At 39.4% G+C, this 16,259-nt stretch overlaps 1 long non-coding RNA gene across 1 annotated transcript; it reads left to right on the plus strand.

Moving 5' to 3' along the window:
* Positions 1-707: 707 nt before the first annotated feature.
* On the plus strand, positions 708-15,769 carry LOC128645499 (uncharacterized). Its single transcript, XR_008400123.1, has 2 exons — positions 708-1,193; positions 14,657-15,769. It is a non-coding gene; the product is annotated as an uncharacterized LOC128645499 (long non-coding RNA).
* The last annotated feature ends 490 nt before the right edge of the window (positions 15,770-16,259 follow it).

Raw genomic sequence — 16,259 nt, forward strand, 5'->3', positions numbered from 1 at the left:
AAAACATAATTTATGTAAGAACTTACCTGATAAATTCATTTCTTTCATATTAGCAAGAGTCCATGAGGCCCGCCCTTTTTTTGTGGTGGTTATGATTTTGTATAAAGCACAATTATTCCAATTCCTTATTTTATATGCTTTCGCACTTTTTTATCACCCCACTTCTTGGCTATTCGTTAAACTGAATTGTGGGTGTGGTGAGGGGTGTATTTATAGGCATTTTGAGGTTTGGGAAACTTTGCCCCTCCTGGTAGGAATGTATATCCCATACGTCACTAGCTCATGGACTCTTGCTAATATGAAAGAAATGAATTTATCAGGTAAGTTCTTACATAAATTATGTTTTAATACACTTTTTTAAATTCACTTCTATTTTCAAATTTGCTTCGTTCTCTTGGTATCTCTTGTTGAAAAAGAATATGCACATATCCAACACTAGTGGGAGCTAGCTGCTGATTGGTACCTACACACATTTGTCTCTCTTGTAATTAGCTATCTGGATGTGTTTAGCTAGCTGCCAGTAGTGCAATGCTGTTCCTTCAGTAAAGGATTGAAAGAGAATAAAGCAATTTTGATAATAGAAGTAAATGAAAGTTGATTACAATTGTGTGATCTATATGAATCATGAAATAAAATTTTGGGGTTTCCTCTTCCTTTAAGACAAAGCATAGAGTCCATCAGGAAATAAAGAATTTAAACGTTTGTAATGGAACATTTTAAGTGTCACCCCAAAATACTTTCTGTACCTGTTGGCCCCTATCAAAACTGTAGTGATGGGCTTAATTATTCAAGGTTTATACTCATAGGGAAAAACTCCATGCACATCTCTTCAAAATTATGTTGATAGAGAATTCCTGCTTATTAGGACAATTATTCAACTTCTTTCTAACAAAGCTGTATGTGAAGCCTTGTATTTCTTTTTTAAATGCTTCGACTTGTGAAGATGGCAGTGTGTTATTTATAGTTTAGTTTATTCAGAAAAAAAACTCATCTGTGGCTGTTATACTATAACAAAATATGCACTTTTTTTCCATTACAATTTAAGAAGAGAGACTTAACAAAATGTAACTGTGTTCCAGATAAAAGAATCCATTGTTGGTGACATCAGGCGAGAGATTGTAAGTGGGCTGTTGGCAGCAGTTTCCTCTCCAATGCGGTCCTTGGATGGAAAAACTGATGGGCGGATTTAAATGGTAAGAACTCTCTAGCTACTTGCGTAATCAAGGAAGATGGTGTTTGTTTTATGGTGACCAAAAGTAAAGTTCTTTTTTTAAATGTGATTTGTTCAGCTCAACTTATTGATAAATGGAGAAGACTACTGTCCGGAATAAATTTGATCTTTTTTAGTAAATTTGTCAAACTGAAGTTGGAGATCTGGGATTCTCGTACATTTTAAAATCAAATTTTTCAAAAGTGATTACAATATTATTTCTCAATAAATAAGATATTAGATACAATGCCAATGGACATTATAAAGAAATCTATTACAGGTAGAAAACCCTTTATCCAAACTTCTTGGGACCAGAAAAGGTTTGGATTTTTGGAGTATTTGCATCTGTAAAATGTTTGGAGAGGGGCTGAACCAAGTGTAAACAATAATCTTATGTCATACATGCAATATTTACATGTCATCATTTTCGTAGTTTTTATATAATTTTTAATACTTTTGTATACATAGTACCCTCATAAAGATAATCAGAAAGGTAATATGTGTTTTAAATAAATATAGACTATTTGTATTTTAGAACCAAAAAAAAAACCAGGTTAAAGACACAGGCAGAGGAAAAATAGTACATTTTGATACTTTGAAAAATAAATATGTTAATTAAAAGTTTGGATTTCAGAATGTTTGGTTTTTGGAATTCCGGATTTGGTGATTTGTACTTATAATATTTGTCTGTTTTTAATAGCCATTAATTTATATGCAGCCCTTACAACTTCTAAAACACTGTTTATTGGCCTATGTCAGAAAGTTGTGCACCAGTGACACAGTATAAATTAATATTCCATCAGTGACATAGATGCTGACATAAAACATTTACTCTATAAAAAATATTTTTTTATAGTATTTTACCTGAATTGACTCCAAATTAAGCAAGTGGGGGCAGTTTAGCTGTTTATAAAAATTAGCAGATAAATTAGTGTGTGTATGTATGTGTGTGTATATATATATATATATATATATATATATATATATATATATATATATATATATATATATAGTAATTACAAGTTATTAATGTGCTGTTTAGGAAAAATGACTGTTTTTGCACATGTTTTCTATATCTAGAATGCATGAATTGCATATAGTTTTATTCAGCTTTTTTAGATTAAATTTACATTATTTGTGTGATCAGCAATTATCAATTTTATATAAATTTGATATGACAGCAATGTAATTGATTGCACATAATCTGCAATGTTTCAACTGGTGAATTGACTGAATTAGGAGGCTTTTAATTGGGTCACGAAAGTCCAAAATTAAACTTTGTGATTCAGAAAGAGCATGCAATTTTTTTATTTATTTTTTTAATAAACTTAACCAGTTTACTTCCATTATAAAATTGTACAATCTTTTCTGTCCTATGAAATGAGTCCACTACGTCATTCCAATTACTAGTGGGATATTCAACTACTGGCCAGTAGGAGGAGAGCACCCCAGCAAAGCTGTTAAGTGTAAGTGCCCTACCCATAACCCCCAGTCATTCAGTTTGCCTCTGTCAATGGAGGTTGTGCAAAGTTAGTGTCTGAAGGATTTAATCCTTTTATGGGTTCTTTTCCCTGCAAGCAAGGATTGGGGTCTAGCTGTGTCCACGTCAATTTCTTGAGTAAGAGTAGTTATGGCTTTTAGCAGTTAAAAGGCGAAGAGGAAGTCCTTTGCTTTACTTTTAACATTTTGCTACCCCTTTGCAGAAAGCCAGAGTTGGTTACTCTGTTCTTTCTTTTCCTACAGGTCTATGACAGCGACTTAGACGCCTGCCACACCTAGGGATCAGCATTCATCATGCATTTGGATCTAAGGTAAATGCTTTTGCCTTCTAGGTACAGGAGGATGCCAGCACTTAGGAGGTTAATCCTCTTTCAGATCCTTAATTTGGGACTTTATACTCCTTATTAGTTAAGGTGTCATATTTAGGACATGGCACTTAAAATTTTAGTATGAGTTATGGATATTTCTTTCATGTAATTGGCAAGAGTCCATGAGTTACTGACGTATGGGATATACAATCCTACCAGGAGGGGCAAAGTTTTCCAAACCTCAAAATGCCTATAAATACACCCCTCACCACCCCCACAATTCAGTTTTACAAACTTTGCCTCCTATGGAGGTGGTGAAGTAAGTTTGTGCTAAGATTTCTACATTGATATGCGCTTCTCAGCATTGTTGAAGCCGGATTCCTCTCAGAGTCAGAGGGATGTGAAGGGAGTATCACCTATTGAATCCAATGGTTTTCCTCACGGGAGATCTATTTCATGGGTACTCTGTTATCGGTCGTAGAGATTCATCTCCTACCTCCCTTTTCAGATCGACAATATACTCTCATATACCATTACTTCTACTGATAGCCAAACCAGTACTGAAACAGTTATCTGCTATATGTGGATGGGTGTCTTTTTCCGTAAGTGTTTTTTATTACTTAAGACACCCCAGCTATGGTTTGGCACTTTATGCATTTATATAAAGTTCTAAATATATGTATTGTACTTATATTTGCCATGAGTCAGGTTCATGTATTTCCTTGTGCAGACTGTCAGTTTCATATTTGGGGAAAATAAACATTTTAAGAAATATTTTTTCTTACCTGGGGTTTAGTCTTTTTTTTTTTTCAGATTGACTATATTCTTGCAAATTGCGGGCAGTACTAGGCCCGTGGGTGCGCCAAATGCTAGACTTTATTGCGTCATTCTTGGCTCAAGACCTTTTTGGCGCGAAAGTACGTACGTTGGCTCAAGTTCGTCATTTCTGGCGGCGTAGTTGACGCCGAGTTCCTACACAGGGTTGCGTCGTTAGTGACGCAAGTGTGTCATTTCCGAGTGTTGTTGGCGCCAAAAAAATTTGTCACGTTGTGCGTCATACTTGGCGCCAAATTTATTCATTATTTTATTACCCCATTGCAATTTGCCTCTTGCCTTTTTCTATGTCAGAGGGCTATGCTATTTGCATTTTTTTTCCCATTCCTGAAACTGTCATATAAGGAAATTGAGCTTTGTGGCTTAAATCTTGGAATGATGATATGACATCTGAGTCTAGATTACTATCTCTTTCTTTCCAAGGTAATAATTTATTGGGTTCTCAGTTGGATTCTATTATTTCAACTGTTACTGGAGGAAAAGGAATTTTTCTGCCTCAGGATAAAAAACCTAAGGGCAAATCTAAGGCTTCTAACCGTTTTTGTTCCTTTCGTCAAAATAAGGAACAAAAATCTAATCCTTCCCCCAATGAATCTGTTTCCAATTGGAAGCCTTCCTCAAATTGGAATAAATCCAAGCCTTTCAAAAACCAAAGTCAGCCCCTAAGTCCGCAATAAAGGTGCGTCCCTCATTCCAGCTCAGCTGGTAGGGGGCAGGTTAAGGTTTTTCAAGGATATTTGGATAAATTCTGTCCAAAATCACTGGATTCAGAGCATTGTCTCAAGGGTATCGAATAGGATTCAGAGTAAGACCTCCTGTGAGAAGATTTTTTTTCTCTCGCGCATCCCAGCAAATCCAGTAAAAGTTCAGGCTTTCCTGAAGTGTGTTTCAGACCTGGAGTCTTCAGGGGTAATCATGCCAGTTCCTTTTCAGGAACAAGGTCTGGGGTTTTATTCAAATCTATTCATTGTCCCAAAGAAGGAAAATTCATTCAGACCAGTCCTGGATCTGAAAATTTTGAATAGTTATGTAAGAGTACCAACTTTCAAGATGGTGACTATAAAGGACTATTCTGCCTTTTGTTCAGCAAGGACATTATATGTCTACAATAGACTTGCAGGATGCATACCTTCATATTCCGATTCATCCAGAACAATATCAGTTCCTGAGATTCTCTTCTCTAGACAAGCATTACCAATTTGTTGCTCTTCCTTTTGGCCTAGCAACAGCTCCAAGAATCTTTTCAAAGGTTCTAGGTACCCTATTCTCTGTAATCAGAGAGCAGGGTATTGTAGTGTTTCTTTATTTGGACGATATCTTGGTACTAGCTCAGTCTTTACGTTCTGCAGAATCTCACATGAATCAACTAGTGTTGTTTGTTCAAAAACATGGTTGGAGGATCAATTTACCAAAAAGTTTCTTGATTCCTCAGACAGGGGTCACCTTTTTAGGTTTCCAGATAGATTCAGTGTTCTTGACTCTGTCTCTAACAGACAAGAGACGTTTGAAATTGGTTGCAGCTTGTCGACACCTTCAGTCTCAGTCATTCCCTTCAGTGGCTATGTGCATGGAAGTTTTAGGCCTCACGACTGCAGCATCGGATGCGATTCCTTTTGCTCGTTTTCACATGAGACCTCTTCTGCTTTGTATGCTGAGTCAATGGTGCAGGGATTATACAAAGATATCACAATTAATATCCTTAAATCCCAATGTTCGACACTCTCTGACGTGGTGGTTAAATCACCAGCGTTTAGTTCAAGGGGCTTCCTTTGTTCGGCCAACCTGGACTGTGATCACTACAGATGCAAGTCTTTCAGGTTAGGGAGCTGTTTGGGGATCTCTGACAGCGCAAGGGGTTTGGAAATCTCAAGAGGCGAGATTACCAATCAATATTTTAGAATATTTTGGATAAGGGTTTGTCTGCAAGTTCTTTGAAGGGACAAATCTCTGCTCTTTTTGTTTTATTTCACAGAAAGATTGCTAAACTTCCTGATATTCACTGTTTTGTACAGGTGTTAGTTCGTATTAAGCCTGTCATTAAATCAATTTCTCCTCCTTGGAGTCTTAATTTGGTTTTGAAGGCGTTACAGGCTCCTCCATTTGAGCCTATTCATTCTTTGGACATTAAACTACTTTCTTGGAAAGTGTTGTTCCTTTTGGCTATCTCTTCTGCTAGAAGAGTTTCTGAGCTATCTGCTCTTTCTTGTGAATCTCCTTTTCTGATTTTTCATCAGGATAAGGCGGTTTTGCGGACTTCATTTCAATTTTTACCTAAGGTTGTGAATTCTAACAACATTAGTAGAGAAATTGTTGTCCCTTCCTTGTGTCCTAATCCTAAGAATTCTTTGGAAAGATGCTTACATTCTTTGTATGTGGTAAGAGCTTTGAAATATTATGTTGAAGCTACTAAAGATTTCAGGAAGACTTCTAGTCTATTTGTTTTATTTTCTGGTCCTAGGAAAGGTCAGACGGCTTTTGCTATTTCCTTGGCTTCTTAGTTGAAGCTTTTGATTAATCAAGCTTATTTGGAGTCGTGTAAGACCCCGCCTCAGAGAATTACAGCTCATTCTACTAGATCAGTCTCCACTTCGTGGGCTTTTAAGAATGAAGCTTCAATTGATCAGATTTGCAAAGCGGCAACTTGGTCCTCTTTGCATACATTTACTAAATTCTACCGTTTTGATGTATTTGCTTCTTCAGAAGCAGTTTTTGGTAGAAAAGTTCTTCAGGCAGCTGTTTCAGTTTGATTCTTCTGCTGATGTTTTAAGTTTTTCTTGTCATTTAAAGAATAAACTTCTATTTTGGGTGGATTATTTTTTCAGCGAATTATGGCTGCTGTTTATTTTTATCCCTCCCTCTCTAGTGACTCTTGCGTGGAGTTCCACATCTTGAGTATTGATATCCCATACGTCACTAGCTCATGGACTCTTGCCAATTACATGAAAGAAAACATAATTTATGTAAGAATTTACCTGATAAATTCATTTCTTTCATATTGGTAAGAGTCCATGAGGCCCACCCTTTTTTATGGTGGTTATGATTTTTTGTATAAAGCACAATTATTTCTAAATTCCTTTGTTGATGCTTTCTACTCCTTTCTTTATCACCCCACTGCTTGGCTATTCGTTAAACTGAATTGTGGGTGTGGTGAGGGGTGTATTTATAGGCATTTTGATTTTTGGGGAAACTTTGCCCCTCCTTGTAGGATTGTATATCCCATACGTCACTAGCTCATGGACTCTTGCCAATATGAACGAAATTAATTTATCAGGTAAATAATTACATAAATTATGTTTTTCTTTTGGCAAGGGAGTTTGAAGGTTTTTTTAATAGAGGATTCTTTATTGGTCACCTTTTATTTTTATTACATTTCTTAGAGGTTAAAATATTGCCTAAATATTTCATTTCTGGGCTACAGGGAATCATTTAGACGGTAGAGGAGATTGCCGCTTGGTTTTTCTCCTTAGTCAGTTTACTCGGTCTGTCACCTTGCACGGTCTTACAGTGATGAGCCATTTTTTTTTTATTTTTTTTTTAATGCAGTTATTTTCCCACTCCTTTTTAGAGTGTTGACCGCACTTCCGCTTTTACGGAGCGGAGTGGTCATTCAGTTCAGCAGACGTCTTTGATCCTGCATGGTTTAGTGAAACAGCTTCTGTTTATTCAGTGATTAGGAGTTTGTCACAGACGAATACTAGTGGGATATTCTTCTGGCTGGTAGGAGCCTCCGACATCTGAGGCAGTTTTTACAAACGTGTATAATATTGATTGCAATATTTCTTTTTGTATTTTTTTGGGTGCAGCTTTGTATGCTCTAATAAAATAATTTTATGAAGAATTACGATTTGTTCTGCATTAAGATTTCCCTATATTACCCTGTATTTCTACATTACTACATTCCTCCATTTGCTCTCCTTCCACAAGTCATTGCTCGTATCAAACAGAAGAGAACATCAGTGATTCTAATAGCTCCTGCATGGCCTTGCAGGATCTGGTTCACGGATCTAGTGACAATGTCATCTCTACCTCCTTGGAGGTTACCTCTGAGGAAAGACCTTCTACTTCAGGGTCCTTTCCTCCATCCAAACCTAGATTCTCTGAAGCTAACTGCTTGGAGATTTAACACCTAGTTCTGTCTAAATGGCGTTTTTCTGAAACTGATTCAAGCTCGAAAACCGGTTGCTTGCAAGATTTACCATAAGATATGGCGTAAATATCTTTCATGTTGTGAATCTAAGAGGTTCTCCTGGAGCCGGGTGAGGATTCCCCGGATTTTGACGTTTCTTCAGGATGGACTGGATAAGGGTTTATCGGTCAGTTCTCTAAACGGTCAGATTTCTGCATTATCTATCCTTTTACACAAACGTCTGGCAGACTTACCAGATGTTCAAGCCTTTGTACAGGCTCTGGTTAGAATCAGACCTGTGTTTAAACCTGTTGCTCCCCCAATGGAGCCTTAATTTAGTTCTTAAAGTGTTGCAGTAGGCTCAGTTTGAGCCTATGCATGTTGGTGATATAAATCTATTATCCTGGAAAGTTTTGTTTCTTGTTGCCATTTCTCCCGCTCGCAGAGTGTCTGAGCTTTCAGCTCTGCAGTGTGATTCCCCGTACCTTATTTTTCATGCTGATAAGGTGGTCCTTCGTACTAAATTGGGGTTTCTCCCTAATGTAGTATCGGATCGAAATATTAATCAGGATATTATTGTTCCTCCTTTTTGTCCTAATCCTTCTCTAAAGGGAAGTCTCTTGCATAACTTGGATGTTGTGCGGGCTCTAAAATTTTACTTACAAGCTACTAAAGATTTTTTGCAATCTTCTTCCCTGTTTGTTGTTTCTCTTGTTAAGTGTGTTCAGTCCACGGGTCATCCATTACTTATGGGATATATTCTCCTTCCCAACAGGAAGTTGCAAGAGGATCACCCAAGCAGAGCTTCTATATAGCTCCTCCCCTCACATGTCATATCCAGTCATTCTCTTGCAACCCTCAACAAAGAAGGAGGTCGCGAGAGGAGCTGGAGTTTTTACTTAACTATTCTTCAATCAAAAGTTTGTTATTTTAAATGGCACCGGAGTGTGCTGTTTTTCTATCTCAGGCAGTATTTGGAAGAAGAAACTGCCTGCGTTTTTTTTTTATATGATCTTAGCAGGCGTAACTAAGATCCACTGGCTGTTCTCGACATTCTGAGGAGTGGGGTAACTTCAGAAACTGGGAATAGCATGCGGGGTCCTCCGCAAATGAGGTATGTGCAGTACATTATTTTCTGGGAATGGAATTGACTAAGAAAATACTGCTGTTACCGTATGATGTAAGTACAGCCTTAAATGCAGTAGTGGCGACTGGTATCAGGCTGATAAATGTATGCGCAGTCGAGTTATTTTCTAGGGACTAGAATTTGACTGAGAAAATACTGTTAAAACTGAAATAATACTTAAGCCTTATCTGCAGTGGTAGCGACTGGTAGCAGGCTTAGTGATAACTTTGCATGACATTGGAAAATGTTGTTTTTTAATAAAACGTTTACTGGCATGTTATTCGTTTTTGTGAGGTACTTTGGTGATCTCTTTGGGCATGATTTTTTCCACATGGCTAACATATATTTTCTGCATGGAAACCGTTATATCAGGGCTCCCACTGTTGTAATAGGAGTGGGAGGGACCTTGTTTTAGCGCCTTGTTGCGCAGTTAAAATTCTAGCACAGTCTTCCTGCTTCTTCCTCCTTGATCCAGGACGTCTCTAGAGAGCTCAGGGGTCTGCAAAATTCATTTTTGAGGGAGGTAATCAGTCACAGCAGATCTGTGACAGTGTGTTTGACTGTGATTAAAAGCGTTAAATCTTAATTGATATCCGTTTTATCCGTTTTGGGTATTGAGGGGTTAATCATCCTTTTGCTAATAGGTGCAATCCTCTGCTAATAATACACTTCTTGTTAAGAATTGTTTAACTATATCTGTATTTTTTAAAGCGCTGCAGCGTTTTTTATATTGCTTGTAAACTTATTGAAAGTGATTTCCAAGCTTGCTAGTTTCATTGCTAAGTCTGTTTAAACATGAATGATTCAGAGGAAACTGTTTGTTCATCATGTTCAAAAGCCAATGTGGAGCCCAATAGAACGATGTGTACCAATTGTATTGATATTGCTTTGAATAAAAGTCAATCTGTACCGATAGAGAAACTATCACCAGACAACGAGGGGGAAGTTATGCCGCCTAACTCTCCTCACGTGTCAGTACCTGCGTCTCCCGCTCGGGAGATGCGTAAGATGGAGACGCCAAGTACATCTAGGCCCTTACAAATCACTTTACATGATATGGCTAATGTTATGAAAGAAGTATTATATAATATGCCCGAATTAAGGGGCAAGCGCGATAGCTCTGGGTTAAGAACAGAGCGCGCTGATGACACGAGAGCCATGTCTGATACTGCGTCACAATTTGCAGAACATGAGGACGGTGAGCTTCATTCTGTCGGTGACGGTTCTGATCCGGGGAGACCGGATTCAGAAATTTCAAATTTTAAATTTAAGCTTGAGAACCTCTGTGTGTTACTAGGGGAGGTGTTAGCGGCTCTGAATGATTGCGACACGGTGGCAATTCCAGAGAAAATGTGTTGGTTGGATAGATACTATGCGGTACCGGTGTGTACTGACGTCTTTCCTATACCAAAAAGACTTACAGAAATTATTAGTAAGGAGTGGGATAGACCCGGTGTGCCTTTTTCCCCTCCTCCGATATTTAGAAAAATGTTTCCTATAGACGCCACCACACGAGACTTATGGCAGACGGTCCCTAAGGTGGAGGGAGCAGTTTCTACTTTAGCCAAACGTACCACTATCCCGGTGGAGGATAGCTGTGCTTTCTCAGAACCAATGGATAAAAAATTAGAGGGTTATCTTAAGAAAATGTTTGTTCAACAGGGTTTTATATTGCAGCCTCTTGCATGCATTGCGCCTGTCACGGCTGCAGCGGCATTCTGGTTTGAGTCTCTGGAAGAGGCGATTCGCACAGCGCCATTGGATGAGGCTTTGAGCAAAGTTAGAACCCTTAAACAAGCTAATGCGTTTGTTTCAGATGCCGTAGTGCATTTAACCAAACTTACGGCTAAAAATTCCGGATTCGCCATACAGGCGCGCAGGGCGCTCTGGCTTAAATCCTGGCCAGCGGATGTAACTTCCAAATCTAAACTACTTAACATTCCTTTCAAAGGGCATACCTTATTCGGGCCCGGCTTGAAGGAAATTATTGCTGACATTACGGGAGGTAAGGGCCACGCCCTTCCTCAGGACAAGGCCAAACCAAAGGCCAAACAGTCTAATTTTCGTGCCTTTCGTAACTTCAAGGCAGGAGCAGCATCAACTTCCTCTGCTCGAAAACAGGAAGGAACTACTGCTCGTTACAGACAGGGTTGGAAAGGCAACCAGTCATGGAACAAGGGCAAGCAGGCCAGAAAGCCTACTCCCGCCCCTAAGACAGCATGAAGACAGGGCCCCCTATCCGGAGACGGATTTAGTGGGGGGTAGACTTTCTCTCTTCGCCCAGGCTTGGGCAAGAGATGTGCAGGATCCCTGGACATTGAAGATTATATCTCAGGGATACCTTCTGGATTTCAAAACCTCTCCTCCACAAGGGAGGTTCCATCTGTCGAGGTTATCAACAAACCTAGTAAAGAAAGAGGCATTTCTACAATGTGTACAAGACCTCTTAGTCATGGGAGTGATCCACTCAGTTCCGCGAACGGAACAGGGACAAGGATTTTACTCAAATCTATTTGTGGTTCCCAAAAAAGAGGGAACCTTCAGACCAATCTTGGACTTAAAGATCTTAAACAAATTCCTAAGGGTACCATCGTTCAAGATGGTAACCATTCGAACCATCCTACCCATGATCCAAGAGGGTCAATATATGACCACAGTGGACTTAAAGGATGCTTACCTTCACATACCGATTCACAAAGATCATTATCAGTACCTAAGGTTTGCCTTTCTAGACAGGCATTACCAGTTTGTAGCTCTTCCCTTCGGGTTAGCTACGGCCCCGAGAATTTTTACGAAGGTGCTGGGCTCACTTCTGGCGGTACTAAGACCACGAGGCATAGCGGTGGCTCCGTACCTAGACGACATTCTGATACAAGCGTCAAGTTTTCAAAATGCAAAGTCTCATACAGAGATAGTTCTAGCATTTCTGAGGTCGCATGGGTGGAAGGTGAACGTGGAAAAGAGTTCTCTGTTACCACTCACAAGGGTTCCTTTTCTAGGGACTCTTATAGATTCTGTAGAGATGAAGATTTACCTGACGGAGTCCAGGTTATCAAAGATTCTCAATGCTTGCCGTGTCCTTCATTCCATTCCAAGCCCATCAGTAGCTCAGTGCATGGAGGTAATCGGCTTAATGGTCGCGGCAATGGACATAGTGCCATTTGCGCGCCTGCATCTCAGACCGCTGCAACTATGCATGCTAAGTCAATGGAACGGGGATTACTCAGATCTGTCCCCTTTGCTAAATCTGGACCAGGAGACCAGAGATTCTCTTCTCTGGTGGTTGTCACCGGTTCATCTGTCCAAAGGAATGACCTTTCGCAGACCAGATTGGACGATTGTAACAACGGATGCCAGCCTTCTAGGCTGGGGAGCAGTCTGGAATTCCCTGAAGGCTCAGGGATCGTGGACTCAGGAGGAGAAACTCCTTCCAGTAAACATTCTAGAATTAAGAGCAATATTCAATGCTCTTCAAGCTTGGACTCAGTTATCAACTCTGAGGTTCATCAGATTTCAGTCGGACAACATCACGACTGTGGCTTACATCAATCATCAAGGGGGAACCAGGAGTTCCCTAGCGATGTTGGAAGTCTCGAAGATAATTCGCTGGGCAGAGTCTCACTCTTGCCACCTGTCAGCGATTTACATCCCAGGCGTGGAGAACTGGGAGGCGGATTTCCTAAGTCGCCAGACTTTTCATCCGGGAGAGTGGGAACTTCACCCGGAGGTATTTGCTCAACTGATTCGTCGTTGGGGCAAACCGGATCTGGATCTCATGGCATCTCGCCAGAACGCGAAGCTTCCTTGTTACGGATCCAGGTCCAGGGACCCGGGAGCGGTGCTGGTAGATGCATTAGCAGCCCCTTGGGTTTTCAACATAGCTTATGTGTTTCCTCCATTTCCGTTGCTACCTCGACTGATTGCCAGGATCAAATAGGAGAGGGCATTGGTAATTCTGATAGCGCCTGCGTGGCCACGCAGGACCTGGTATGCAGACCTAGTGGACATGTTGTCCTGTCCACCATGGTCTCTACCTCTGAGGCAGGACCTTCTAATTCAGGGTCCTTTCAACCATCCAAACCTAATTTCTCTGAGGCTGACTGCCTGGAAATTGAACGCTTGATTCTATCAAAGCGTGGGTTTTCGGATTCGGTTATTGATACATTAATACAGGCTCGGAAGCCTGTGACCAGAAAAATTTACCATAAGATATGGCGTAAATATTTATATTGGTGCGAATCCAAGAGTTACTCATGGAGTAAGGTTAGGATTCCTAGGATATTGGCTTTTCTACAAGAGGGTTTAGAAAAGGGTTTATCCGCTAGTTCGCTAAAGGGACAGATTTCCGCTCTGTCTATTCTTTTACACAAACGTCTGGCAGAGAATCCAGACGTCCAGGCTTTTTATCAGGCTTTGGCTAGAATTAAGCCTGTGTTTAAAGCTGTTGCTCCTCCGTGGAGCTTAAACTTGGTTCTTAAAGTTATTCAGGCTGTTCCGTTTGAACCCCTTCATTCCATTGATATTAAGCTTTTATCTTGGAAAGTTTTGTTTTTGATGGCTATTTCCTCGGCTCGAAGAGTCTCTGAGTTATCTGCCTTACATTGTGATTCTCCTTATCTGATCTTTCATTCAGACAAGGTAGTCCTGCGTACTAAACCTGGGTTTTTACCTAAGGTTGTTTCTAAAAGGAATATCAATCAAGAGATTGTTGTTCCATCATTATGTCCTAATCCTTCTTCAAAGAAGGAACGTCTTTTGCATAATCTAGACGTGGTCCGTGCTCTGAAGTTCTACTTACAGGCAACTAAAGATTTTCGACAAACTTCTTCTCTGTTTGTCATTTACTCTGGACAGAGGAGAGGTCAAAAAGCTTCGGCTTCCTCTCTCTCTTTTTGGCTTCGTAGCATAATACGTTTAGCCTATGAGACTGCTGGACAGCAGCCTCCTGAAAGAATTACAGCTCATTCCACTAGAGCTGTGGCTTCCACCTGGGCCTTTAAGAATGAGGAGAGTCTACGACCCGCCCTATTTTAATTCTGCATTTTTTTGAGTGAACTTCAGACATCCTTTTCACCCTTGTGTTTCTTCTTTTTTCCTTTTCCGTCAGCTGAATGATTGGGGGTTATGGGTAAGGCAGTTACACTTAACAGCTTTGCTGGGGTGCTCTTTGCCAGGAGTTGAATATCCCACTAGTAATTGGAATGATGTCGTGGACTCTCCATGTGAGAAAGAAAAAAAAATTATCAGGTAAGCATAAATTTTGTTTTTATATGAATACTTTGACACACCAGCTCCTACTTAGTATGTGCAAGAGTTCAGTGTATGAGTCTGTGATTGGCTGATGGCTGTCATATGATAGAAGTGTTTGGCAAATTTAATAGATATTTTGAAATTTGTTAGAAAAAATATCTATCACTCATTTAAAATTCAGACTAAGTGCTATTGCATTGTCTTTTTTTATTATTTATTAAGCACTTTTGATTATGAATGTCTACTGTACTTAACATTTTATAACTTTGGGTACACTAATCGATTTCCTTTTTTCCCCTAAGGTAATCTGAAATCCACTGAAATCCATTTATTTTGGAAAACATGCTAGAAGAATGAATGAAGCAGAATTTCAAGTCAAGCTAATTATTCAGGAGAGAGAATATGCTGCTGAAAAATGTACTCTACACACTCTGTGTATTGTGTTCCCCCCTCCTATGAGTAATGGAATATGTGTGTGTGTGTGAGAGTTTTTTAATTTGGGCACTTTGCTTAGCTTTGCCAATAAGAGAACCAGGGAGGTTTCATCTAATATTTATTTCAATGTACTGTGTTTCTATTGTATTTTGTTTTGTTTGTTGTTTTTGTTTTTTTAACTAAAACTTGAAGATTTACTTTTCCAATTTCAAAATGACCTTCCCACTGCAAGAGGGAGTATGAATTGTTGCAAAGTATGCATTGCCAGGGGTGAAATAGTGAAACAACTGTATGTCTGGCTTTGACACTGACCTCCATGAGGTATAGACTGTGCAATACATGAATCACTTTGAGAGCTTTACAACAAATATTTTTTCTTCTGCTGTGTAGTGCCACTTTAAGCTAAGCATATGGAACATTTGCTGCATTACTTTCAAAGCGGAATTTGGTTTTGTAACTTGTTTAGTGGATTACTTGCATTTACCGAAAACTACTTTATGTTCTTACACTGAAAGATGTATTTTCGAACACAAGATTATTTAAACATTTTATTCCGTTTCCCATAGTTCAGTTCTTTTGTGTGCCATTTTTTAACACTATAATTTTTATTGATTTATTTCCCTGCTCTTTAAGACCTTGTCTTAAATGTGATTTATATTGATCATAAGTGTTGACTGGAAAAAAACCTGTTAAAAATCTGGGATTTTTCCCCTTCTGATCTTCAGTGACACACACACTATTTTTTCCTTGATCACTGTTTGGAGCTAAACTAAATGCTTGTTGGGAATGTTCAATCCAGGCCACTCAATGGCACAATTTTATGGAAATTGAGTTTAAACCTTGGTGGTTTTCATAATTTAGTGTATTCTGCTGAGTTTCAGTTAGAGAAGAATATAACTGTAAAATCTAAAACTGTACACACTTAAGTACACAAGGGCTGATTTCTAATTATATAAAATAAAGTATTTATTTTGCATACATATCTTTGTTGTTTTTATTCAAATGCTCATTGAGGTGCGTTTTTGTTTTCTTTATATATCTTGATGAACAATTTGCAACGCAAGTTAAATTTTTAAATTAGAAATGCACCCACTTATGGGGCAGTGGCACAATCACTCCCAACCCCTCCCTATAATGAGTTAGTCACAAGCCTGCCACAGTTGTCGCAGGGACCGGCCCCCTAGCCCCCCTCCTGTTGGGTCATCGAGAGACTCCTTACAGTGACATACACAGCACTGGATGGGCTATCCACTAGAAGCAGTCATCCCTTAAGCATAGTGAAATGGTTGTTGTGTTGACCAGTCCCTTTAGCCTCCTCCTGTTCAGCCTTCAATATACTCCTTTACATAGATCATCTGCCTGTGATGTACTCAGAACTAAATGGGCTCTTTACTGGAAGCAGTCGATTTCTGCAGGTGGTAACCACAGTGAACAAATACATGCACTCCCATAGCTCACAGGCTATGTACA

The sequence above is a fragment of the Bombina bombina genome, chromosome 1 (assembly GCF_027579735.1).
Source record: "Bombina bombina isolate aBomBom1 chromosome 1, aBomBom1.pri, whole genome shotgun sequence".
Lineage (NCBI taxonomy): Eukaryota > Metazoa > Chordata > Amphibia > Anura > Bombinatoridae > Bombina > Bombina bombina.